The sequence below is a fragment of the Podarcis cretensis genome (genome assembly GCF_951804945.1).
Source record: "Podarcis cretensis genome assembly, chromosome: 8".
Lineage (NCBI taxonomy): Eukaryota > Metazoa > Chordata > Lepidosauria > Squamata > Lacertidae > Podarcis > Podarcis cretensis.
This window is the reverse complement of record NC_137177.1, coordinates 63,886,072-63,910,604: the sequence shown is the minus strand read 5'-3', so window position 1 is coordinate 63,910,604 and position 24,533 is coordinate 63,886,072. Positions and strand designations below refer to the sequence as shown.

Here is a 24,533-nt window from a genome sequence, read left to right as displayed (position 1 = left end):
TGTGCATGTCTGCGGCACCGGAAATCGCTTCTGTGCATGCCCAGACACTGAAAATTGCGTCTGCACAGAAGCAATTTTCAGCGTCTGGGCATGCACAGAAGCGATTTCCGGTGCTGCGGAAGAGAGTCCCTGTGCCGCACTGTGCCAGTTTAGTGCAGCACACTGGGACTTGATGAGCAGGTGGCTCGGTTTGGTGGTGGCTCATGGGCTGGTTACACAACCCTAATGGGCTGCTTCTGGCCCATGGGCCTTAGGTTGCCGACCTCCGTGCTTAGCTGTGAAATGAGGGGAGCACAAGAGCATCCTGGGTGAAATGCATAATAACGAGTGCATTGACATGGGAAAAGATGTCATGCCCCAATCCTTATTGATTTTCTTGGGCTTGTGATCAGAACACCAGCAGTTCGAATCCACACAACGGGGTGAACTCCCATTGCTCTGTCCCAACTTCTGCCAACCTAGCAGTTTGAAAGCATGCCAGAGCAAGTAGATAAATAGGTACCGCTGTGGCGGGAAGGTAAATGGCATCTCTGTGCACTCTGGTTTCTGTCATGTGTTGGCCACATGACTCAGAAAGCTGTCTGTGGACATTCGCTGGCTACCTTGGCCTGAAAAGTGAGATGAGCACCACACCCCATAGCAACCTTTGACTAGACTTAACCATCCAGGGGTCTTTTACCTTTATCTTACTATCTAGTGGGTGTTATAAACATATTCCCTTCTTCACCAGGAAGCCTCTTCTCAGCTCTGCAGCCAGCCAGCAAAGAGAGCTTATCTTTTGAAAGAGATCGTGAGCAACTCTTGCATAATCAAACGTCAATGAGTAAATTGCCCTTTGGTGCTGAACGATTAGATGCACAAGGTTTTTGTTTTGTCCTTTCTTTCTTTTTTTTGCAAATTCAGCTTGCAAGATAACAGGTTATCTTGTGCGCTAAAGTAACTGATAACCTGCTTTACTAGGTTTTGGTAAACAGGTCCCTAACAACTCCAAAGCAAAGGCTAATTAACGGCTGTCTTAAGTAGCCACCTCTCTCAATTAAACACTGTAAGGGAGCTGCTTATCTGATTTTATGCTATGTATTGATATTGCAGAAATACAGTAGCTTGCCTTTCAGAGTTCCTCCTCCCCCTCCTCCTATCTCACTTCCCCCAAACAGTTTTAAGCATTAGTTCCATTGCCAGCATCACCAGGAAGAACTTGTGTCTGAAACCCTGATGAGCTGCTGCCCATCAGTGTAGATTCCACATACTCTTGGAGCCAGTGTGGTGTAGTGGTTAAGAGCGGTAGATTCATAATCTGGGGAACCGGGTTCGCATCTCCGCTCCTCCACATGCAGCTGCTGGGTGACTTTGGGCTAGTCACACTTCTCTGAAGTCTCTCAGCCCCACTCACCTCACAGAGTGCTTGTCGTGGGGGAGGAAGGGAAAGGAGAATGTTAGCCGCTTTGAGACTCCTTCGGGTAGTGATAAAGCGGGATATCAAATCCCAACTCTTCTACTCTTGAACACAAGGCTGATCTTGATGAGGATCAATCAATCAACCTTTATTGTGGCCAAAGACCAGACAGACCCTGATGAGGATCTGCTGTGTGGTGCCAAAAAGGCCCCTGTCCCCTCTCTGACGTAGATAAATTTGAGCTAGATGTTTAATTGTATCCAAATGCAAATTTAAATTTATCAAACAAAAACACATGTTTTGGAAAGTTGTGGGTTTTTTTGCAATGCAGTTGAGCACTTCTTAAAATATTGTAACCATTTTTTCACGAAGTTCCCAGAGATTAAGGAGAAGGCTTTCATCTGTGCTTGGAAACAATTGGCCACCATTTTGAATCAAGATGGGGGAACAAATATTTAAAACTGCACTGACTTTAAACAATTTTAGCACAATGGTTCCTTAAATCAAGGAGCAAGTTTTTGCCAATGTTTGGACACAGTTGGCCACTATTCTGAGCAAGGTTTGGAACCTGAATCTTCCAAACCTGCATTGATTTTTTTTATTATTATTATTTCTTAAAATTCGTGAGCAATGTCAGGTACAAGTCTGCTAGTAATAGATATTTGGAGAGAAGTTCTTTGATGGTACTGATGCTGCAGATTAATGCATGGGCATCCATAATAATGAGAATCTTGACTTTACAGTCAGAGATGATGGACTTATAGGAAAAGGTTTTAATGGTTCTCTTATCTGCATTTGTAGACAAAAGAAGCTTTAGAATACCAGGGGTTTAACACATCTCCAAACCAAAAATAGCATTATCGGTCACATCCCACCACCATCAAGGAATGATGCATTTGCCACCTTTTTGTTTTATTATTTCTCCAATGTTAATTTTCATACTACAGTTTCATCTTATACAGAGGGGAAAAAACCCCAGAAAGAGCTTACCAGCCAGAAATGCTTAATGATTGGGGTGTTACACTACTGAAGCATTACCAGTGGAAATAGCTCACTTACTGATTTGTTGCCAGGTAGCAGGGCAATTAGCAGCTCTGGTTATTATTTACATTTCATCCTATATATCACTAAAATTGTGTTGTTGATTTATCATTTATAGTCTTGTATTGTCAGCATAATTTATTCAGATCATGCTGGGATACCTGGAAAATTAAGTAATAAAGAGAATTGGCATGGAATGTGTCTGTATCCAGAGATATTTACTTCAGTTTTAATGAGAATGTGTATTAAAGTAAACCATATATCACTTAGCTATTAAATTGTTTGGGAGCAAACCCATTAAAAGTTTACTCCTTATATTTTCTATAAGCAAACACTTGGCTTTTGCTTTGAAATTATCCCCCCTCCCCAGTTAAATATGTTGCTTTTTATATTTAGCAGCTTTAAAAAAATTAATTCAGAGGTTGCAAAGTTCATTATCATATCACCTCCAAAATGCAGCAAACAAGTGTAGCATTTTCAGGTGTTGAAGTCTGCGCTTTTTAATAAAACAATATTGCTGTTTTCCATTTTGAATTGGAACAGAGGACTGCAAAAAAAGAAGAAGGAGGTTACAGCTGGATCCTATGCATGTTTACTTTGTTCCTCAAGACAGGCACTCTTAGCAGGGCCATATGCTTCCGAGGTTTGTCCTTTGCCCGCTAAAACCAAGGCTTTTAGTGTGACAGCACCCTGTCCTTTGGAATGTGCTTCCAATGAACATTAGATTCACACCTACAGGGTTGGCATTTAGGCATCAGGTAGACATCATTCCCATCACGGGACAGTAAAGCAGCAGAAACATGAGGAGAGGAAAAAGCTGTAAGTGAAGGGAAACCCTTTCCCCATGCTGTGGACCCACTGGAAAACTCAACAACCTGCTGTACCTGGAACTGGGTGTGGAGAGTACAGCTGAATGGAACACAGCTGTGGGCAGCCTGGAGAAGTACCATCCACCTTTGGCATACTCAGAAAAAACAAGTCTAGAGTGAGAGACTAGGCTGATATCTGCTGTTTCCAGCAACTCTTCTCATGAGACTTTTGTGGGTGAGCTGAAAGTTTGTTTGGACCCCAGGTGAGAATCCAGAGGCTGAGACAGAGGGTGTGAATTGGAAACAGAGGTGACAGAGAGACAGAGGAAAATGAATTGATATTAATAGATTTGTATTAATGTAACAGTTTTATAGAGAACTGTGTATTTTTGTAATATTTTGTTTAGGTTGTCTGTTGTTGCTTCAGTTTTTTTGTACATGACTTAGAGATATTTTAAATATATTAAGTGGTATAGAGGTTAAATAATCAAAATCACCCATTTAAGTGCAGACACCAGGGTACTGTGTCTGGATAATTCTGCTTTCTAAGCACACGCTCCACCACTGACCTATAACTAGGGATGGAGGAGACGCTCAAGTTGGTTCTCATTGGAAGATGGACTTGCCAAATTCACACCAGATGTAACCTGAAATATAGCCATCCTTCAAAATCTGCATTTCTCTGAATTTTGCAATGCAAGGCTCCAGACAAATAATGTGTAGAAAAATGCACCTGCTAGGGTAACATGTGCATAAGCAGGCATTTATCAGTGACAGGAACAATTAATGTTAGGGGAAATAATTCTCCGAAAATCTGTGCATTGGGCAGAATTGCATGCAAAAATGTGTATATTTGGAGAAAATTGCACCATAAAAGACTGATGAATTTTCACGAAAACAACAACAACATGCAAACACATGTGGAAATGTGAGGAACTGAAGAGTGGAAAAATGAGAAATCGCAATTGAGGGAGTTGTCCATTTTTTTCATGAGACCTCTTTCAATAATGTTCTGAGAACTTCAGTGGAATGGTTAGTGCTTGACGATGCAGGCGGCAACTACTTGCAGACTCCTTCAGTGGCATAATGAGGGTCAGGCAGGGCAGGAGGAGCTGGCAGGGATCTAAGGATTATGAGAAACAGGAGTAAGGTTGGTGTGGCGCAAAAAGAAAAAGAAAAATGTCTGGAAACAGAATGAATTATGGGCCAGAGAGAAATGTAACTTTTTATTCTATGTGTTGGAAACAAAGATCATATAACTTGCTCTCGGCTATGTCATTTGAGAATCATCAGATCTTCTCTCACTTGAATGATAAATGTCAGGTTCCCATGAACAACACCCCATCACACATTCTCTTTCACTCTAGCTACAGCTGGAAGAAAATGACTGGGAAAGATCTGAAGCTGCTGTAAAGAACAGAGACCCTGCATTAGACAAAGCAACATTTTTTTAAAAGAAAGTGCCAGCTGTACAAGAAAAAAAATGCAGTGATTCGTCTTATATGCTGTTTACTCAGAAGCAAGATTCCATACCCTCCAGTATTTCTCCGATGAAAATAGGGACATTCTTCTTCTTCTTCTTCTTCTTCTTCTTCTTCTTCTTCTTCTTCCCCCACCCATCTGACTAGGTTGCCCCATCCATTCTGGGTTGCTTCCCAGAAAAATAATAAAAACATAATAAAACATTAAACATTGAAAAACTTTCTTCTACAGGGCTGTCTTCAGGTGTCTTCTAAAGGTTGTATCTCCTTGACTCGGGGAGGGGGGGTCACATAACGCCATACTCTCCAACATTTCTCCGATGAAAATAGGAACGTCCTAAGGAAAAGCGGGACATTCTGGGATCAAATGAAAAACTGGAACAGCTTCTATAAATCTGGGACTGACCTTGGAAAATACAGACACTTGGAGGGTCTGAGCTTCTTTGTGTTCAGTGAGGCTCATTTCTTAGTAAATGTGTTTAGATCTGTTGCAAACTTACCCTTTGATTCCTGTTGATATGGGTGCAGGCAGCAAAAAAATTAAGACCAATCTAGGTGTGATATTAACTGTATGGCTGCAATTAATGGACACATTTTTGTTTTGTAAACAGTAGCTGAGAGGAAGTCTGACTTTGCACTAGAATTCTGGGAAGGGTAAATTTAATTCTTTTTATTTATTTCTTTACTGCATTTATATCCTATTTTTCTCCAAGGAGCTCAAGGCGGCATATATAGTTCTCCTGCTGACTCATTGAAACCTCACAACAACTGTGTGAAGTAGGTTACACTGAGAAAGAAGGACTGGCCCCACAAAATCACCTAGTGAGCTTTATGGCTGAGTGGGAATTTGAACCCTGGTCTCTCCCAGGTCTCATTCCAATGCTCTAACCACTACACTGCGAATAAATTCTAGTGAGGGTTTTGGAATCCTCCCCAGTTTTGCAGTGGTTGTTGTCCCTTCCTCATTTTGTACTTAAGAGTATAAAACCTGCTGTCAGACACACACGGTTCAGTTTTTGTAGTTTTGTGTCTTCCAAGGCTCCCTTACAGGAAAGGACTATCTTCTCCCATCTTTTAATGGAATGATAGCTTTCAAATGCCGTGTTTTCTGAGCTGTTGATTAAATAAAATGGTGCTGATTGGTGCTGGGTGGCCACAGATGAACAGGGCTTAGCCGTTGCGATCTGCTCCCAAAGAAGCCATTTATCAAAGTTTTATCTGATTTCAGAGGCACTGGATTTATCAGTCACAGTTAATAAACGAAATGTCATTGGGATAAAACTGAAACTATACCTTTCTTGAGTGTTTTTACAGTGAAGAAGGAACTGTAAACAGTATTTGCAGATCTACATATGTCCTTGTGCTAGGTATTACTATGTGCAAGAAATACTAAAGCAGTGTCTGCATTTCGTCTCCCCCCCCCTTTAACTCACATTTTGATTGGGGGAGGGAAAAGAAGAAATTGGATTGGATGAAAGCTGTGTCTTTCAGAAGTGGAACTTTACCACTTTTAGGAAAGAAAAGGCTTTTTAAAAATTTTCATTGTACAAACGAAACTGATGACAAAATCCATCCTGTTTAAGGTGCACAACCTTGATTTGCTAACATATTTTCATAAATTGAAATCTGATTAACATGAAGGGGAATCAATGGCTTTCACTGCAGCAGAATAGAAATCCTATAGCTCAGAAAAGCCCCATCTGTTTGCGAGAACACAGTGTACTTCACCCTACTTTCTTTGGGGACGCAGGTGGCGCTGTGGGTTAAAGCCTCAGCGCCTAGGACTTGCCGATCGAAAGGTCGGCGGTTCGAATCCCTGCGGCGGGGTGCGCTCCCGCTGCTCGGTCCCAGCGCCTGCCAACCTAGCAGTTCGAAAACACCTCCGGGTGCAAGTAGATAAATAGGGACCGCTTACCAGAGGGAAGGTAAACTGCGTTTCCGTGTGCGGCTCTGGCTCGCCAGAGCAGCGATGTCACGCTGGCCACGTGACCCGGAAGTGTCTCTGGACAGCGCTGGCCCCTGGCCTCTTAAGTGAGATGGGCGCACAACCCCAGAGTCTGTCAAGACTGGCAAGTACGGGCAGGGGTACCTTTACCTTTACCTTTTAATGTTTCCTATTTACTAATGAAGAAAAATCCATAAAGGCAAATGGGTTGCCGTTTGGAACAATATGATGGCCACACTTTGCTTTGACTAAAGAAGTGTGAAATGAACTGATCTTTAAAGCTCTTTACCCTTTGGGACTGAGACCAGGATGTCCACTTTCTCCTTTATGACCCTACCAGGTCAATAAGAATTCTAGATCAGGCCAATGGCCCATCTAGTTCCACATCCTGTTCTTCCAATGGCCAACCAGATGCCCCAAAGGGAAACCAGCAAGGAGGATTTGAGCACAGGAGCACTCTCCCCTTCTGCAGTTTTCAGCAACTGGTACTCAGAAGAATTACCATGGAGGCAGAGCATAGTCATTGTGCCTAGAAGACATTGACAACAACCCTCTTCTCTGTGAATTTGTCCAATCCTCTTTTAAAGCCATCCAAGTTGGTGGTCATCACTCCCTCCTGTGGGAGCGATTTCCCTATGCACTATGCACAGTTTTGATCATTTGGAACGATAGCAAAAATTGCACATTAGCAGAAAAATGTACTGGACATGCATGCCAATCTTCAAGTAGAAAGATTGTGGGGGGGGGGATTAAAGGTTTTGCCTTGATTTCCTCAGGGCAGTGGTTTTCAACCAGTGTGTCGTGGCACCCTGGGGTGCCTTGAATAATAGTCAGGGGTGCTGCAGGCACCACTGGCCTCTGTCTGTCTTTCCTTCCCACCCTCCTCTGATGCCCCCTCATGTCTTTGCCTCCCCAAGGTTTGCACAGCTGTTTGTTGCCGCAGTTCTGGCTACAAGTTCCCTGAGCAAAGGGTGCCTCTGGGAGGTACCTCTCTTTGGGGCATGGGCATCAGAAACCAGGGGAAGCAGCAGTGGCTGTCCAGAGGACTCCCGAGGACTCCCGAGGAGAGGGGATAGGAGAGGAGGCAGAGGGAACACTCCACAAGGGAGGGTGTTTGGAAAAGGGTGAGAGGCTGCCAGCTCTGCAGGCAAGGGGTGACATAGCTAGGCTCCTGAGGCCTACATGGGTACCACAGAAAGAATGTAGTCGGTTAAGGGAGTTGTGGACTCAAAAAGGTTGAAAACCTCTGCCTCAGGACATTCTCTGCTGGACAACTCTGGGGGGGGGGGAGAGAAGAGGAAGAGAGAGCGAGAGCGAGAGAGCGAGAGCGAGAGAGTGGGGAGAGAGCACACATACAGACAGGATCATTAAGTGATTACAAAGGTAAATCTTATTGTCTAGGGAAATGACTTCTGCACAGTTATGTCTTTTATTGGAGCCCAGAATGCAAAGGCATTACTCAATTTAATAAATTCCACTGTATCTTTCAGTCAGCGCGTGCTGATATAAATATCTCCGTTATGTCATATTACCACCTTTGTACGGCTAACGTTGGGTCCTGATGACTCGCGGCTGATAAATGCAAAAGCTCATTTGGTCTGTGAGAGATTGAGTGCTAACACTGTTTAGATTTCTTAATATACTTGTATTAGCATGAATAAGTAATGAGCAAGCCGGGCTTTTTTGAATATTTGATTGTATCTTTGTAATGGATTTGTGTCTTTCTCTTTGGGCTAATGTCATTGTAACTTTGTTGGTGTCATAACTCCAAACCTTGGCCATCGATCTTTATCAGCATATCTTAACTCAATTACTCCCCCATTGCCCAAATTACTGTGTCATGACGTTTCCCTTATAGAACTGTGCCACAAACGGCATTTAGGCTACAAACAGGGGCTAATTTGACATACTCACGGACATTCATTGGATCAGATCTATTGGCATGACCCTTTTGACGTAGTTTTCTTTTTTTGGTTAGGCGGGAAGAACCTTTGCTTTCAAACGGATGCTTTGAAACACCCTTGTTTCAAAGAGTGGGCCTTGTGTGGTCTGCAAAATCAAGCTTAGCCTCTCTAAAATGGGGTAGGGGACCACAGGCCTTGGAATCAAATGTGGCCCTTCAGGACTCTCCATCTGGCCCCCAGGACTCTCCCCAGGCCACAACTCCTTCCTTCCCCACAGGTCACACCCCATCTCTCCAAGGTCACACCCCAACTCTCCTCACCCTGCTTTTTGTCCTCCTCGAGGGCTTTTGCCTATCTGAAATGTGCCCTTGAACTATGACAGTCTCTTGCTTCCCTGGATGGATCAAGGTTTGTGTAAGACTTTGCCATGGCTGGAACAAAACTTGCACATCAACACCAGCATTCAGATCCTAAGGTCCTCCTTGTTCTGCTTAGCAGCCTGCTGCCTATAGCTAGGTTTCTTAGCTCCTCTGTGACATCAGGACAGCCACACCAATGGCAGGCGAGGAAGCCATGATATATCTACTGGTCCGTCTAAGGCTATGGCCCACAGGTATCAAAATATTTCTGGAGAGTCCTGTCTAAATCATTAGGTAAGAATCATTTTTTTTTCATCTGCAGTTTTTGTCTGGGGGTGATCTGATGCTATAAGCTGGGCCACACCATTAGCACACTCATGTGGTTCTTTGTTGGTGGGAGATACCACTTCAGATTGCAGGTGGGAGCTCAAATGGTTTGAATGGCTCCCTTGCATAAAAAAGCAGAAACAAAATTGTTTACATAGAAATAAAATATAATGAAGTGGAGAATCTAGAGCAGGCTTCCTCAACCTTGGCCCTCCAGGTGTTTTGAGACTACAGTTCCCATCACCCCTGACCACTGGTCCTGCTAGCTAGGGATCATGGGAGTTGTAGGCCAAAAACATCTGGAAGGCCGAGGTTGAGGAAGCCTGATCTAGAGCTAGCATTCTTCGCAATATTTTGCACAGAGGGAGCACCCCTCACTTGAAACCCAAAGTCATGCCATCCAGCTACATATATATTATGTGAAATCTACAAACCATTCAGTTGCTGACATTGGTACACTCAACTACACTTAACCTTAAAATCTGGCCAATTTGCCGTCAGTTGAGTAATTATTATTCCACGGTATACATTGCAAGGGCAATTCTTAACAATAATGACTTTGATAATTCTCCAAAGAAACTGACTCTTTTTGGGGTGCGGAAGGAAGAGAAATATGTTATAGAAATTATAAATGACACCTGGCGGTTGTTGGACCTTTGCCTGATTAGGCTGGCTACTCACAACGTTGTTCTGTCATTTCAGGTCACTTGATTGGCAGCGCAGAGTGTTCTCTCCATGCCATCTGGCAGGGGCCCAAGAGGAATTAATCACGCAGAGATGGAATAATGATGTTTCTGGCACCTGTCTAGCAGACGGACATCCATTTCATCTCCAAGTCACATCGCATTCTCAAAATGAACTGAAACATATTGCCTCACACCTAACGAGGAGCCAAGCTGGTTCAGCAGATATCTGCCATGCAAATCATCTCTCTGTAAGCTTTGAGTTTGGGTGGACATGGAGGGCGGGGGAGAAATTTTTCAGTGCCATGTCTGTTGCACAAGGTGGAGTCTAGGGTCAGATATATTCATATTTACATGTTGAAAGGATCTAGGGGTCTTAGCAGGCCACAAAATTCTCATGTCAACACTGATGCAGCAGCAAAAAAAAAGGTTAATGCAATTTTTGACTGCATCAACAAAAGTCTAGGGTTCAGATCAAGGGAAGTAGTGGTATTTTATTTTATTTATTTATATCACTTGATTGTAGAAAAAAATTCAAAATGGTTTCCCAAAATTATCACTCATTTCTGCCTTGGGCAGACCCTACCTGAAGTCCTGTGTCCTATTCTGGGCACTACAGTTTAAAAAACACATTGGCAAGTTGTAACGTGTGCAGGAGAAGGCCATTAGGATGATCAAAGGCCTGGAAACCAAGCTTCATTTGTGAGGAACAGTTGAGAAAGGTGGGTGAGTTCAGCCTGGAGTTTAGCCTGAGAGGGGATAGGACAGATATTTGAAGCTTACTATCCTACCGCCTCTCAATCTTCCCTTCTCCAGACTAAATATCTCCAACTCCCTCCACTGTTCCTTCAGATAAAGTTGTAATAAGGACATAAGAAAAGCCCACTGGATCAGGCCAAGGAAGGAGAGTCCACTACCTACTGAGGAGTGGTCCATTCCACTTCAAACAGCTCGTACCACAAAGAAGTTATTCCTGATGTTTAATTGGAATCTCCTTTCTTCTAACTTAAATGCATTGGTTTGGTTTCTACCTTCTGGCACAAGCTTGCTCCATCATCCATGTGACAGCCCTTCAAGATATTTGAAGATGGCCATCATATCACCTCTCAGGTCTTCTCTTCTGCAGGCTAAATATCCTCAACTGTTCCTTCAGATGAAGTTGTAGTAAGTATATAAGAAGACCCCACTGGTTGTCATGATCCCCATGGAGACTTCTTGGCAGGTTTGGCCAGAGGAGGAGTAGGAATGCCATGAGAGCATGGAAACCAGGAGAGAGGCCCAGTGGCTTGGGACACTGTGAAGGAGCTGAGCAGGTTGTCGGGAGAAAACCCCACCTCAGCAACAGTGGACATCCCAAGGCTAAGGAGTAGGAACTGGTCTGATGACTAATGGTAGAAGTAAAAATGAACCCTAGTCAGGAAGATGTTAGCCTGAAAACATAAGTGCTCAGCCTCAGATTTTGCTTCCACAGGAGTGCCATGTAATTCCCTAATTTGATATGTGCCACATTAAGGACACTTTGCAGAAATAGAAATCTTTCTCAAGCTTCTCTGTACAACTGTAACCCTTCTAGCTCAGGATAATCAGTTCCGTCTTTTTTGCTGGTCTCAGCACTGTGTTAGGATATTTTTGGTATGATATTTATCTTGTAAATGAAGGAATAGTGTGAAACCTTTATGCAGCATCTCTGTCCCTAAACAATAATTCCATCTAGCAAGAGTGAAAATATTAACAATGCAGATGTTTAATTTTGCCAGCCTTTTCATAGCCTTCACCCACTTTATGAAAACCCTGTTCTAAAATAAAAAAACAAAAGTTTCCTTACCTATGGTAAGTTGAAATGCAAGGACCTTCCAAATGGAACCTTTGAAATAATTTATAATCATATAGTAAGGGCACAGAAAAACTTGACATGGAGATGGCAGGGATTGAACCTGGGACCTTCGGTGTCATTGGCACATGCTCTGCCAATGGGCCACATCGCTTCCCCATGAACCTTGGGAGAATTGGCAAGCCTACCATGAGGCAATGGCTGCTGTGTTAAGCCATTTAAAATGGCTTCCCTCAGGGCAGCCATTTTATACTCTGTGGGAGGATTGGGGAACTGGAGTCCTCTAGCTCTGTTGCCTCTTTGCAGCTATCATCTTGTCTATTTACAAATGAGTTGTATCTGAACAACCCAGCAGATGAGGAGAGCAGCTCCTCTCAACTTTAAGTAAAGTTAAGAATGCAAATCAAAATTGTGGTAGATGATTGTTCACTTTGTATTATGTTTGTAAGGCATATCTTTGTCTTATTCCAAAGTTTTGTTCGGAAGCCAACACAAGTGATTATTTTTGTGAGGCGTGTACAAGATCCATTATTAAATTGATTATTCAAATTCCATTTAAAACTTGAAGCCAGATGGCAATTTTCCATTCTTTGTTGCTACTGGCAACCACCAACCCCAAACTGAAAAACCTTCCATTGTGTACAATGGGATTTATGTTTATTTTTTTCACATATCCCATACTTCTGAGAAAAGACTTCACCTATACAAGATAATAAACTCTTTTAAAATAACAATAATTTTGCCCTGCTTCTGAATTTTTATTGCAAGGGCAGTTCCAGAATTCTCATTGATAACCACATAACCAATAATATTGTTTCCTATTTTTCATTAATAAATCTGACTGAAGAAAATTAGATGAGATAAGCAGCATGAACATTTAAAATCTAGCTATGGGTTCTATTTTTATTTTTTTGAGTAATGACGCCAACCATATCAAACTACAGAAAGAGGCCAGTCCACATTCAGCAAAAAATTTATGCATGTCATCTCCAAAGTCCAGCTGGAATTTCCTTCGTTTTGGAGGAAATGATATGGAGGATTGTAGCCAGAAAGCTCATGCATTTCTTGCATAAACATGAATAATTGAACTGATTCAGATAAATCAGAAAGAAACTATTTAAGACATGCCCTGTAAGGATGTGACTTTTGGGGTGGTGGAATCAGAAACCGTATTTCTTCGGAATCTCTAGTTTCAAACTTCCCCTACTGGAGAACTTTTCACCTTCCAGATGTTGGACTCCCAACTCCCATCAACGACAGCCGGTGTGACCAATAGTGGTAGCTTCCAACTGGGTGGTATGGGTGGGTGGGGCTGCATGGCTGACTGGCTTCCAAATGTGCATCACAGCTAGTTACTGGGAGGGGGGAGGAGCAAAGCAGTGGGGAGTTTTGTGTGCTGGGGGCACAGTGGCAAGAGCGTCAGATTGGCTCCACCACCACCCCTTCACCACTCTCCGCTCTTGGTAGCTTCCCTCTCCTCCTCTTGGTAGCTAGAAGGGCAGCACAGCATTGGGAATTGCTGCTCAGCCATTCACTGATGCTGGGCCAATCACACTACCTCATAGCATTGTTATGAAGATGATATTTGAAGGGAGTATCTTGTAAGCTACTTTGAGGTTGTTGGAGGAAAGGTAAGATAGATGATAGATAGATAGATGATAGATGATAGATAGATATAGATGATAGATAGATAGATAGATGATAGATAGATAGATAGATAGATAGATAGATAGATAGATGATAGATAGATATAGATGATATAGATAGATAGATGATAGATAAAGATGATAGATAGATGATAGATAGATGATAGATAGATAGATATTCCTACCTACCTATTCATCCATCCATAGGAGCCAAATTCTAGGGGTTGATGGGTCTTTGCCCTTCCTAATAAAATATTTGATGGGCCGGCCCCTCCTAAAGTTGATGGATGTTGCCATTCAAATGGTGTACGTGTGCCACAGCATGTGATGTGGGCAGGGTTTACCTGCCCCCCTTAATATTTTATTCAAGTTGGCACCCCTGTATATATCATCTAGCTCGTTAACAAGTCAGTGGTGTAGTGGTTAGAGTGTCAAACCAGGATCTTGGAGACTAGGCTTCAAATCCCCACTCAGCCATGGAACTCAATGGGTGACCCTGGAAGCCAGCCAGTGTCTCCCAGCCTCACCAACTACCTCACCTTCTCACCTTAATGACAGGCTCTCTATTTGCAAATATTTGTGTTTGTATGTCTCTCTGTGTGTGCGTGCGCTTAAGAATGAGAGATTGTCAGAATTGAGAGACTGTTTATGTTCTGGCAATTGATATGAACCTTATGATTAGCCTGTACATGTTGGAAATAGCAAGAATATGCTACAGGGCACCGTGCACTTCTAACCAAACATTGCAAAAACGCATTAATCAGTATTTCATAGTTCATTACAATCTGACTAATTTTGAAATTCTTCATGTAAATTGATTGCGTGTCTGCCGCATTCAGATAAATGAGCTTTTGTTTTAAGCAACCTTTGCTGAGGAGGCCATATTTCTCCATGACTGAGGTGTTCGCTCTGTTTGAGTGTCACTCCTGACACAGTTGCCAATTGCTAGATCCCTGTTTGCTGTCTGTCTTCCAAAATCCTTTCCTGGCTAGCATGAGTGCAATGGGAGCTGGGTGGCAGTGGAGGAAGCATGTGCACGAGAGAGTTAGCAAACATTACTCTTCAAGGAACACCCTGTTCTTGCAAATAGGCATCAAGGGGAAGGCGGAGCAGGGAAAAGAAGCAGTCATCCCCGCATCCCTTGTCAAATTCTTTAGGCAGCTGGGGCAGATGGAGTCTAGAGAGAGACGAAATATGGGGGCGAAATTTGATCGGTTATCATCATCACCATAATTTATCCATATGCCTCCTTTCCAAGGCTGCTTACAACATGAAGAGATTTACATAATTATGAAAATACAGCAAAAAAGAGTCATGAGCAATAAATGAAAACATCTCCATAAGCACACAGTAAAATTAAACGATCCCCACATAAGTCATAATAAGGCCCAGCAATCAAGATACCAAAAATTAATACCAAGAACAGCAAAGAAATCAAGCATTTCCAACACTAAATCTTGACTCCAAGATGACTGAGGTTCTGGAAACCAAGCCTTATGAGGAACAGTTGCTCCATGTGATAGCCCTTTAGATATCTGAAGGTGGCTATCACATCTCTTGGTTTCCTGTTCTCCAGGCTAAACATATGCAACTCCCTCCATCGTTACTCATAAGACTTGGTTTCCAGAACTTCAACCATCCTGGTCACTCTCCTCTGTACACGCTCCAGCTTGTTAATATCCTTCTTAAAGTATGGTGTCCAGAACTGGACACATTACAATTAATTAATTACTTCATTATTTTGCATGACATTTCAGTTGGCTCTCCTCCTGTAGGAGGAAGCACTGCCCACACAGAAAGGGTACTGTCAGAGCTGCCTCCAGGTCCCAGCTCACAGAGGACCAACGCTAGGCTGTAGTTATGTACAAAAGTCTTTATTGAGATTCAGTCTCCATTTTAAAGCCGCAGCGTGCAGCTCTACGTCTCGACCTTAGACCGGCGAAGTCCTGTCTGAGTCTCCTCCCCCTCCACACCAGTTTAAGACTCTCGCTTTGCTCCACCTCTTCCTAAATTCCTTTCTCCTCTGGGCCCTCCTGCCCGCTAGGGTCTCATCCTTCCTGGACTCCTCTGACGCTGACCCTGACGATTCTTGCCCCTCCTTCCGGCGGGCTTTAGGACCTGGTTCCCTATCCGGGCTACCTTCTGTGCCGCTCGCCTGTACCTTTGAACTTGGCGCGCGCGCCCAGCCTGCAACTTTCCTCTTAACCGTTAACTCGCTCTCCGATGGAGGCGTGGTCCACCCTGACTCATCTTCTCTCGCTGGTGGTGCATATGTGGGCTCTGACACCTGGGACTCCTCCCCCCCACTACGCTCTGGTGGGGAAGCTGGTCCTGATTTGCAACTGCTGCTCTGGGAGTCCCCGCTGGCCCCTTGCTTCTGGGGTGTCCCCCTTGGGTCGCCCCTTGTCCTGCCCATCGGCGCCCCCTTCTGTGAATCTTCCGATTCGCTGGAGAGGCTCATGGAATCTATCGAGCTGCTGTCATATTCTCCTACGCTGCCCTCGGATTGCTCCCCCTCGCTTTCCATCTCCTCTCCTCCCTGCGCTCCCGCTGAGTCCCTGACATCCATCCCCCCCTCGAAGCCCCCCCTTCCCCCCTCCCCCTCTTCTGGCGTGGGTTCCGGGTGCTCCAATGCTATGGGGGTGCCTGCCGGATACCGGTCTTCCCCCCTGGCATGCTGCCAGTCCGTGACGGGTACATCGACGTCGCTCTCCTCCGCTTCCATCTCGTTGCCGGCGTGCTCGAAACCAGGATCCTCCCCCAACCCGTCCATGCCCCCTTGTTCCCCCATTTCCTCTGGGTAGTCTGCGTGCCAGGGCCCTCTGAGCAGTCTCCTGCGCCACTCCTCCTCGGGTTGAGTGTCCCACCAATAAGAGCGCTCCGCACCCAAGTCTGAGACCGACCCCTCCGGCGAGGTAGTCTCTGGAACCGTCTCCTCAGCCGAGGAGAACCCCTGAAACGTACTGGCTGAGAGTGTGGGGGTGAAAAGATATTCATCAAAATAATCCTCCGGCATGGGCCTGTGTGGGAAGAGTGCGTGGAACTCGTCTTTGAGGTAGTGCTCCTCCACCGCATAGTACGGCACCCAGCTGTTGGCGCTGGCCGGGGCACCTTCCCTTGCGATGAGATATTCGACGCCCTCTTCCCCCCATCTCGAGTCCAAAATCTCCGTCACCTCGTTGAGTGGCCCCGCCCTCGGCGACCCCCCTGTCATGGGTGCATCTCTAAGCGGACTGGGAGCTGTTCCTGGCTCCTGAAACCTGTGAGGTGCCTTGTAGGGCGTTAGCACCGATCTATGAAAGACCGGGTGCATTCTGGAACCCTCCGGTAGTGTCAAACGGAAAGCCACTGGGTTGATCTGTGCCTCGACTAGGTAAGGGCCCAACTGCTTGTGTCCTAGCTTCTTCTTAGCTAAGGATCTGGCCGGCACTGCCTGGGCCGCTAACCAGACCCAGTCCCCTACCCGTATGTCCTCCCCCACTCTTCTGTGTTTGTCTGCTTGCATCTTGTATACGTGTTTTGCTAGGTCTAACTGTCTACGGAGCTGTTCATGGACCTCCTGTAACTCCTCTGCCAATGCCTCTGCTCCCTGTGGCTCCCCCTCCCCCTCTTTCTCTAAGCCCGGGAAGGTCCTGGGATGTCGCCCGTGGTTGGCAAAAAACGGTGTCACCCCCGTGGACACGTGTTGTGTGTTGTTGTAGGCAAACTCGGCCAGGGGCAGATAGTCCACCCAGGTCGAGGGCTGCTGGTTGGCGTAACATCTCAGGTACTGCTGCATGACGGCGTTGACCCTCTCCGCTTGTCCGTTGGTCTGCGGGTGTCTTGCCGACGCTAGGTTGACCTTGACGTTCAGGATTCCCATCAGCTTCCGCCAGAAACTCGAGATGAACTGGCGCCCCCTGTCGGACAGGATAGACCGTGGCAGGCCGTGCACCTTGAACACGTGGTCTATGAACAGCTTGGCTGTCTGTTCCGCTGTGGCCACCTTCGCGCAAGGAATGAAGTGCGCCATCTTGGTGAACATGTCGACTACCACGAGTACTGCTGTTTTGCCCCTCGAGCTGGGCAGGTCAGTGACAAAGTCCAAGGCTACCCTCTCCCACGGTTCGGACGGGGTCTGTAGCGGTTCTAACAGTCCCGCCGGCGGTCTGTGTACTGGCTTGGCCCTTTGGCAGGTGTCGCACCTCGTGACGTAATCCGCGACTTCTCCCCGCATCTTGGGCCACCAAAAGTCTCTGGCTACTAATTCCACTGTCTTTTCCTTGCCGAAATGTCCGGCGCTGGGTGCGTCGTGTAGCTGTTGCAGTACTGTCGCGCGGAGTTCATCTCCCGGTACGTAGATGGCCCCCTTGCGGAGGAGCAGTCCGTCGCGTATCTGGAACTCGTCGTCCTTTGCCGTGCCGCTGCGCACCTCCTCCATCTTGGAGCGCGCAAATGAATCTGTTCGCAGCTCGCGCCGTATCGCTTCCAGGTCTACTGTGGCAGAAGCGCATGCCCACGCCTTGGGTGCGAAAATGTGTTTGGCCGCTACCGGTGCTGCTTCCTGCAGATACTGCGGCTTCCTGGATAGCGCATCAGCCATGACGTTGTTGTCTCCGGGGATATATTCTATCCTGAAGTCGAAATCCGCAAAGAACTCCGCCCAGCGGATGTGTCTCTGGTTCAGGAACCGCGCCGTGCGCCAGTACTCCAGGTTCTTATGGTCCGTGCGAACTTGCACCGTGTGTTTGGCTCCGATGAGGAAGTGCCGCCACGCCTTGAATGCTGCATGAATGGCCAGCAACTCTCTGTCCCAGATGGTGTAGTTCTGCTCCGACTTGCTGAGTTTCCTGGAGTAGAAAGCACACGGCCTCCAATCCCCTTGCGGGTCTCGCTGCAACAGGACTGCCCCCACGGCTCTGTCGGAGGCATCCGTCTCCACCCTCATGGGCTTGCTGGGGTTCACATGCAGCAGTTGTTCCTCGGAAGCAAAAAGACGCTTGAGTTTCTGAAAGGACTGCTCCGCCTGCTCCGTCCAGATGAACTTCTTCTTCTTGGAGCTGAGGGTGTCCGTGATGGCCGCCGTCTGCATAGCGAAACCCTTGATGAACTTGCGATAAAAGTTAGCAAAGCCGACAAACCTCTGGACCTCCTTCCGATTGCGCGGGCTCTTCCAGTCCAGTACTGATCGTACCTTGGCACTGTCCATGGCGATTCCCTTGTCGGACAGCTTGTAGCCCAGGAAATCCACCTCCGTCATGTCGAACTGGCATTTCTCCAGCTTGGAGTAAAGCCTGTGCTCCCGTAGTCTTTGCAGGACTTCCTTGACATCTCCCTCGTGAGCCTCCTGCGATTCCGAGAAGATGAGAATGTCGTCCAGGAAGCAGACACACTTCTTGTAGAGGAGCCCCGCTAACACGTGATGCATGAATGCTTGGAAGCAGTGGGAGCCATTTTGTAAACCGAAGGGCATAACCCTATACTCATAGGTGCCCAAGGGCGTGAACATGGCCGTCTTCCACTCGTCGCCCTCCCGCATGCGTATAAGATTGTACGCCCCTCGTAGATCCAGCTTGGTGAAGATGCGTCCCTTCCTCACCGTCGCGAGCAAGTCGTCGATCTTGGGCATCGGGAAAGCCGTGGGCTTGGTTTTCGAATTTAAAATTCTGAAATCAACTACAAGCCTCTTCTGGGGCGTGTCCTTCTTCTTCACAAAGAACACAGGACTGCCCCCCACTGCTTTGGATTCTCGGATGAATCCCCGCTTCAAATTGTGATCTATGAACTCCCTGAGCTCTTGCAGTTCGTCTTCAGACATGGAGTACAGTTTTCCGGTCGGCAGCGTTGCCCCCGGCAGGAGGTCAATCTTGCAGTCGTAGGGTCTGTGGGGAGGCAGCTTGTCCGCTTCCTTCTCGCAGAAGACCTCCAAAAACGCCTTGTACTTGTCGGGTACCGCTTGCAGCATGCCCAGTTGTAGCTGTGGGTCATCCTCTTGCCCCTCGTCCTCCTGGTTAGTCATGATGCAATGTTCTGCGCAGTAGGAGGAGCAGAAGGTCAATTTACGCTGGTACCATGCCAATGCCGGGCTGTGCCTGTCCAACCAGCTCATGCCCAACACTATGGGCGTGTCTGACAGTTGGGTGACGTTGAAGCTGATGACTTCGCGGTGATTTCCAATGCGCATCACCATTGGCGGCGTTTGCTGTACCACCTGTCCCCCCAGCAATTCTCTTCCATCGACTGTCACTACTTTCAGGGGCATCGTGGCAGGCAGGAGCGCTATGCTATGTTGCTTGATGAAATCCACCCCCATAAAGTCTGCATTGCTACCAGAGTCAATGGTAATAGGCACTTCCATGGTGAGCCCATTGGGAAGCTGGAGTGTTGCGGTGAGCTGCACCACTGGTTTGGGCGGGAGGGGGTCTGTGGGCTGTAAGATTCCTGGGGACTGCTTTACTGATTCGTCTGGCTGGGCCCCAGCGGCTCTGCTTCCAGCCAGACTTCGTCGTTTCCCTGCTGCGGTTCCCTCTGCTGAGCTGCTTCTGTTACTTTTGCTGAGGCTGCATTGTGCTTGTGGAGCCTCTGGGGGCACTCTTTTGCCATATGCTGAGCACTTTCGCAGATGTAACACTTCCTGTTCCCTCTAGGAGGCTTCACCTTGGCTGCTCCTGGTGTGAGGGCTCTGGTCGCTGACTGAGCCTTGGCACCACCTATCTCCATCGGCTCCTCTCCCCCTCCCAGTGGAGGCGTGGATTGAGCGCGCGCTGAGTCTCTGGGAAAGAAAGGAGGTGCCCTTGCTGGCGTGCGTCCCCAACGCCCTTCATCTTTGCTCCAGGGACGTTCTTCCAGCCGCACCCCAATCGTCAGCGCCTTCTGGACCACTTCTTGAGTGCTCCGTGGCCTCTCCCCCCTTGCGATTTCGTCTTTCACAGCCCCGTTGAGCCCCTCCCAGAACAGGTCCCTGACGGACGCTGAGTCCTTTTCCCATCCCAGCGCGTTGACCAATGCAAAAAGGCGGGAATGATATTGCCTTACAGTGGCTCTGCCTTGTTTCAGACCGTGAATCTCTCTTCTAGCGACATCCACATCTATCTCTGATAAAAAACAAGCGTCCATCGCCTTAATGAAGGCTTTTGCGTTTTGGAGGGCTGGATCATTATCTCTCCACAGATTGCGCAACCACGCTTTAGCTTCTCCATGGAGATGCGTTAGTATGAAGCCTACTTTCTCCTGCTCATCTCTAAAGTCCTTCTCCAGCAACTTTAGCGCAAAAACTACGTCTGCTCTGAAGTTAGGATATTGCTGCAGACTCCCATCGAAATGCGACACCAGGCTCCCCCCTCTCTTCCCGAGCCCGATCCCTTCGGATTTGGCTGCCGGTGGCCCCTGTTTAGTCAACATTTCCAACCTGTTTTGCAGATCCTTGCAGACAGCATCTGATTCCTCTTCTCTCCTCCTTGCCGCTCGTATTTCTGCGTTAAGTTGTACCACTGCTTCTTGCAAAGCTGCCAGTCGTTCTTCTGTAGTCATCTTGTGCTGCTTTTGTGAGCTCGCGAAGCACCAATCTTCGCCCCTCGCTGCGTCCTCTCACGTTGCGAGGTTCTTTGAAATATGAGACAGGACTTACTGTCAGAGCTGCCTCCAGGTCCCAGCTCACAGAGGACCAACGCTAGGCTGTAGTTATGTACAAAAGTCTTTATTGAGATTCAGTCTCCATTTTAAAGCCGCAGCGTGCAGCTCTACATCTCGACCTTAGACCGGCGAAGTCCTGTCTGAGTCTCCTCCCCCTCCACACCAGTTTAAGACTCTCGCTTTGCTCCACCTCTTCCTAAATTCCTTTCTCCTCTGGGCCCTCCTGCCCGCTAGGGTCTCATCCTTCCTGGACTCCTCTGACGCTGACCCTGACGATTCTTGCCCCTCCTTCCGGCGGGCTTTAGGACCTGGTTCCCTATCCGGGCTACCTTCTGTGCCGCTCGCCTGTACCTTTGAACTTGGCGCGCGCGCCCAGCCTGCAACTTTCCTCTTAACCGTTAACTCGCTCTCCGATGGAGGCGTGGTCCACCCTGACTCATCTTCTCTCGCTGGTGGTGCATATGTGGGCTCTGACACCTGGGACTCCTCCCCCCCACTACGCTCTGGTGGGGAAGCTGGTCCTGATTTGCAACTGCTGCTCTGGGAGTCCCCGCTGGCCCCTTGCTTCTGGGGTGTCCCCCTTGGGTCGCCCCTTGTCCTGCCCATCGGCGCCCCCTTCTGTGAATCTTCCGATTCGCTGGAGAGGCTCATGGAATCTATCGAGCTGCTGTCATATTCTCCTACGCTGCCCTCGGATTGCTCCCCCTCGCTTTCCATCTCCTCTCCTCCCTGCGCTCCCGCTGAGTCCCTGACAGGTACCATATAGTTTTACTGTGCCTAGGAGTTTGGTTCAGGATCTTACCATGGGGCATTCTCCTTGGGTTTAACCCAGACAGTGAGAAAACTGAGCTTTTAGTGTCATCAACCCAGTCCTGTAGAACACCCTGCAAATAGAAAATCAGTTGGCACCTCCTGTAACAACTTTTAAATGACTACTGAAAACTTTCCTATTCTACCAGGCTTATGCAGGACATTAATAGTACATCTCCCACAATGGTCTACTGGTGTGTGTGTGTGTTTCCTTTTAACTTGTTTTTAATTTTTAATATTATTTTACTGTATGGTTTTATGATTTTACATTGTAGACCGCTGTGATATATTTTTATAGTACAGCGGTATATAAATAGGTTTTAATAAATAAATAAATAAATAAATAAATAAACTGAAATCCACACAGTGCGATTAGAAGCAACTGGAACTGCTCAAATCATTAGCACTAAACATATGCATTAAGTGGAAGAAAAAAACCCCACAACCGCCTAAGGAAGACAAGCCACCAATCTCTCCCTTTTGACAACTGTTCGCCTTGCCTCAGCATTCATCGGAGAAGTTGATATCTTCTAAAATACTGATACATCAAAGCTTGCCAATAGCTACTCTGTCAGCATTCCGCATTTCACTTATTTGGCTGTCTATATCAAGTTTTAACACTGTGTGTTGGGTGCCAAGAACATCTATCTAATGATAAATTGCTATGACAGTGAGAAATATGCTTTCTGGGTGATGTGTAAATTATTGATGGGGCCCGGCTGCCAAAATTTTGGCGGCAAAACCTCCTACTTAGCTCACTTGGGGCTTTAGAGGATTATTATTTTTTTTAATAAGGATGGTCTTTCTTTTTAAAACAGCTATGATAATAATAACAACAAATGAATGTGCTTGAAAAAGGCTGAAAGTGCCCTCTTCTCACAGGTTGCGCAAAACCCCTCAAATCCACGAGCCCCATTTCAAGTCTACTGTGATGTCATCTGATTGAGGTCTGAAGTCTTGGCAGCTGAGCTCTAACCCAGCCTATCTTTTCCCTCCTCCCCAGAAATATTTTTTTCAGGGATGGGCCAGACCTCTGCCTGTGACCTTGAAGAACTGCTACCAGTCAGAGTGGAGAATACTGAAGGAGATGGACGAATAGGATGATCCGGTATATCTTTTACATGTTTTTAGCTTTTTGTATTTTATCTGTGCTGTTTTAATTTGTTTAAGCTGCCTGAGTCCCAATCTGGGAGAAAGACTAATAATAATAATAATAATAATAATAATAATAATAATGTGAGAGAAAATAATTTAGAAAAGGGGGCACTGCAATGAGAATTTTCCCAAAGATAAATTTTCCTGAAGGGAGATTGAATTTTGGGATGAACCTGTGCAAAATTGGCACAGGCTGTGAAGCAACTGATACACCCATCTCTAATTGTTCTATTAAAGCAACAGTCTAATTTCCAGTCAGCCAATGTTCAGCTATACAAAATAGCCACTTGCAGATCTATCCATTCATTGTGCACACAGATCTCTGTTCAAATATTAATCATCAGGTTAGGAAAAATAACGTGTGAAACAGCACAGAAATTGAAATTTAATACACCGGAGCCCATTTTTTTTCCTAATAAAAACTGAGATATTATTGACTTTGTTGGAGACTAAAAGTTGTTTGTCACTTCCTGCTCTTCATTACCAGTACTTAACTTTGCCTTCAACTGTGAAACTATTTAGTGATTTCCTTAATTGCCTCCTCCAAGGTGTGGCCATCAGAAGCTGGATGACAATCCAAATACATTATATCTGCCATTTCTCTTTGAAAAGTGGATAATGCTATTTCTTTGTCTTTGTGGTCAAACTGTCATTCTCAAAACCTGACTCTCTGAATAGGGTAAAAGTTGTTTCACATTTAAATATAGCATGCAATTCACCCGCGAAGAGCGGCAATCATAGAATCACAGCACTGTAAAGGTGGAAGAGATCAAAGCGTTGTCTAGTCCAGTCCCCACAGTACAGGAAGAATCCCTGACCAATGGCCGTCCAACCTCTGTTTTAAAATCTGCAAGGAAAGAGGGCCACCACCTACTGAGGTGGCCGATTCCACTGTCAAACAGATCTTACCACAAGGAAGTTATTCCTGATCAGCTATCACTGCGGAGGAGATAAGCCTCTGTACCTATAGTTCAAGCAGTAGATTAAACACTAAAGGTTTTAGCCAGTGCTAGTCTGACTCAGAGTAGATCTATTGAAATTAATGGACATAATTTACTTTGGATTATTACTTTCGATGGGTCTACTCAGAGTGAAACTTGAATGGGATACAACCCATACTCATCTTCCAATATATCCAGTGCAGCATATTTGAGGTCTGATCTTGAGTTTGTAGCATTTATTATAGATGAATCCTTTTGAGCTCAAGGAAATGTATTGAGATGTCATGAAATTTCAAAGCAACTTCCTCATTGACCAGCCAGTGTGGTTTGGCCTGCAGTGCAGCCCTGAGCAAAAGGAAGCTACATCCATTTTGAGTAGATTAAACCTAGAATAAACATGTAGCTGGAAGGCTTTTTCTTTCTCTTTTTGCAAAACTGGAAGTATGATGGTGTTAACACAGATTTTATGCATTGAAACTCTACTGGGAAGGGTAAGGGAAGAGAGAGAAAGATTACTTCTTGTTCGGGGGGGGGGTTGTGTGTTTTTAGGAAATGTGTAAATCTCTTTATCAAGTGGTAAAGAAAACCATAAAA

General features: G+C 46.1%; 1 long non-coding RNA gene across 1 annotated transcript; it reads left to right on the top strand.

Annotated features, from left to right (window-relative positions):
• The first annotated feature begins 5,054 nt into the window (after positions 1–5,054).
• LOC307222673 lies at positions 5,055–23,608 on the top strand. The gene is made up of 4 exons (XR_013841837.1): positions 5,055–5,381; positions 9,965–10,196; positions 22,847–22,951; positions 23,547–23,608. It is a non-coding gene; the product is annotated as an uncharacterized lncRNA (long non-coding RNA).
• Positions 23,609–24,533: the final 925 nt, after the last annotated feature.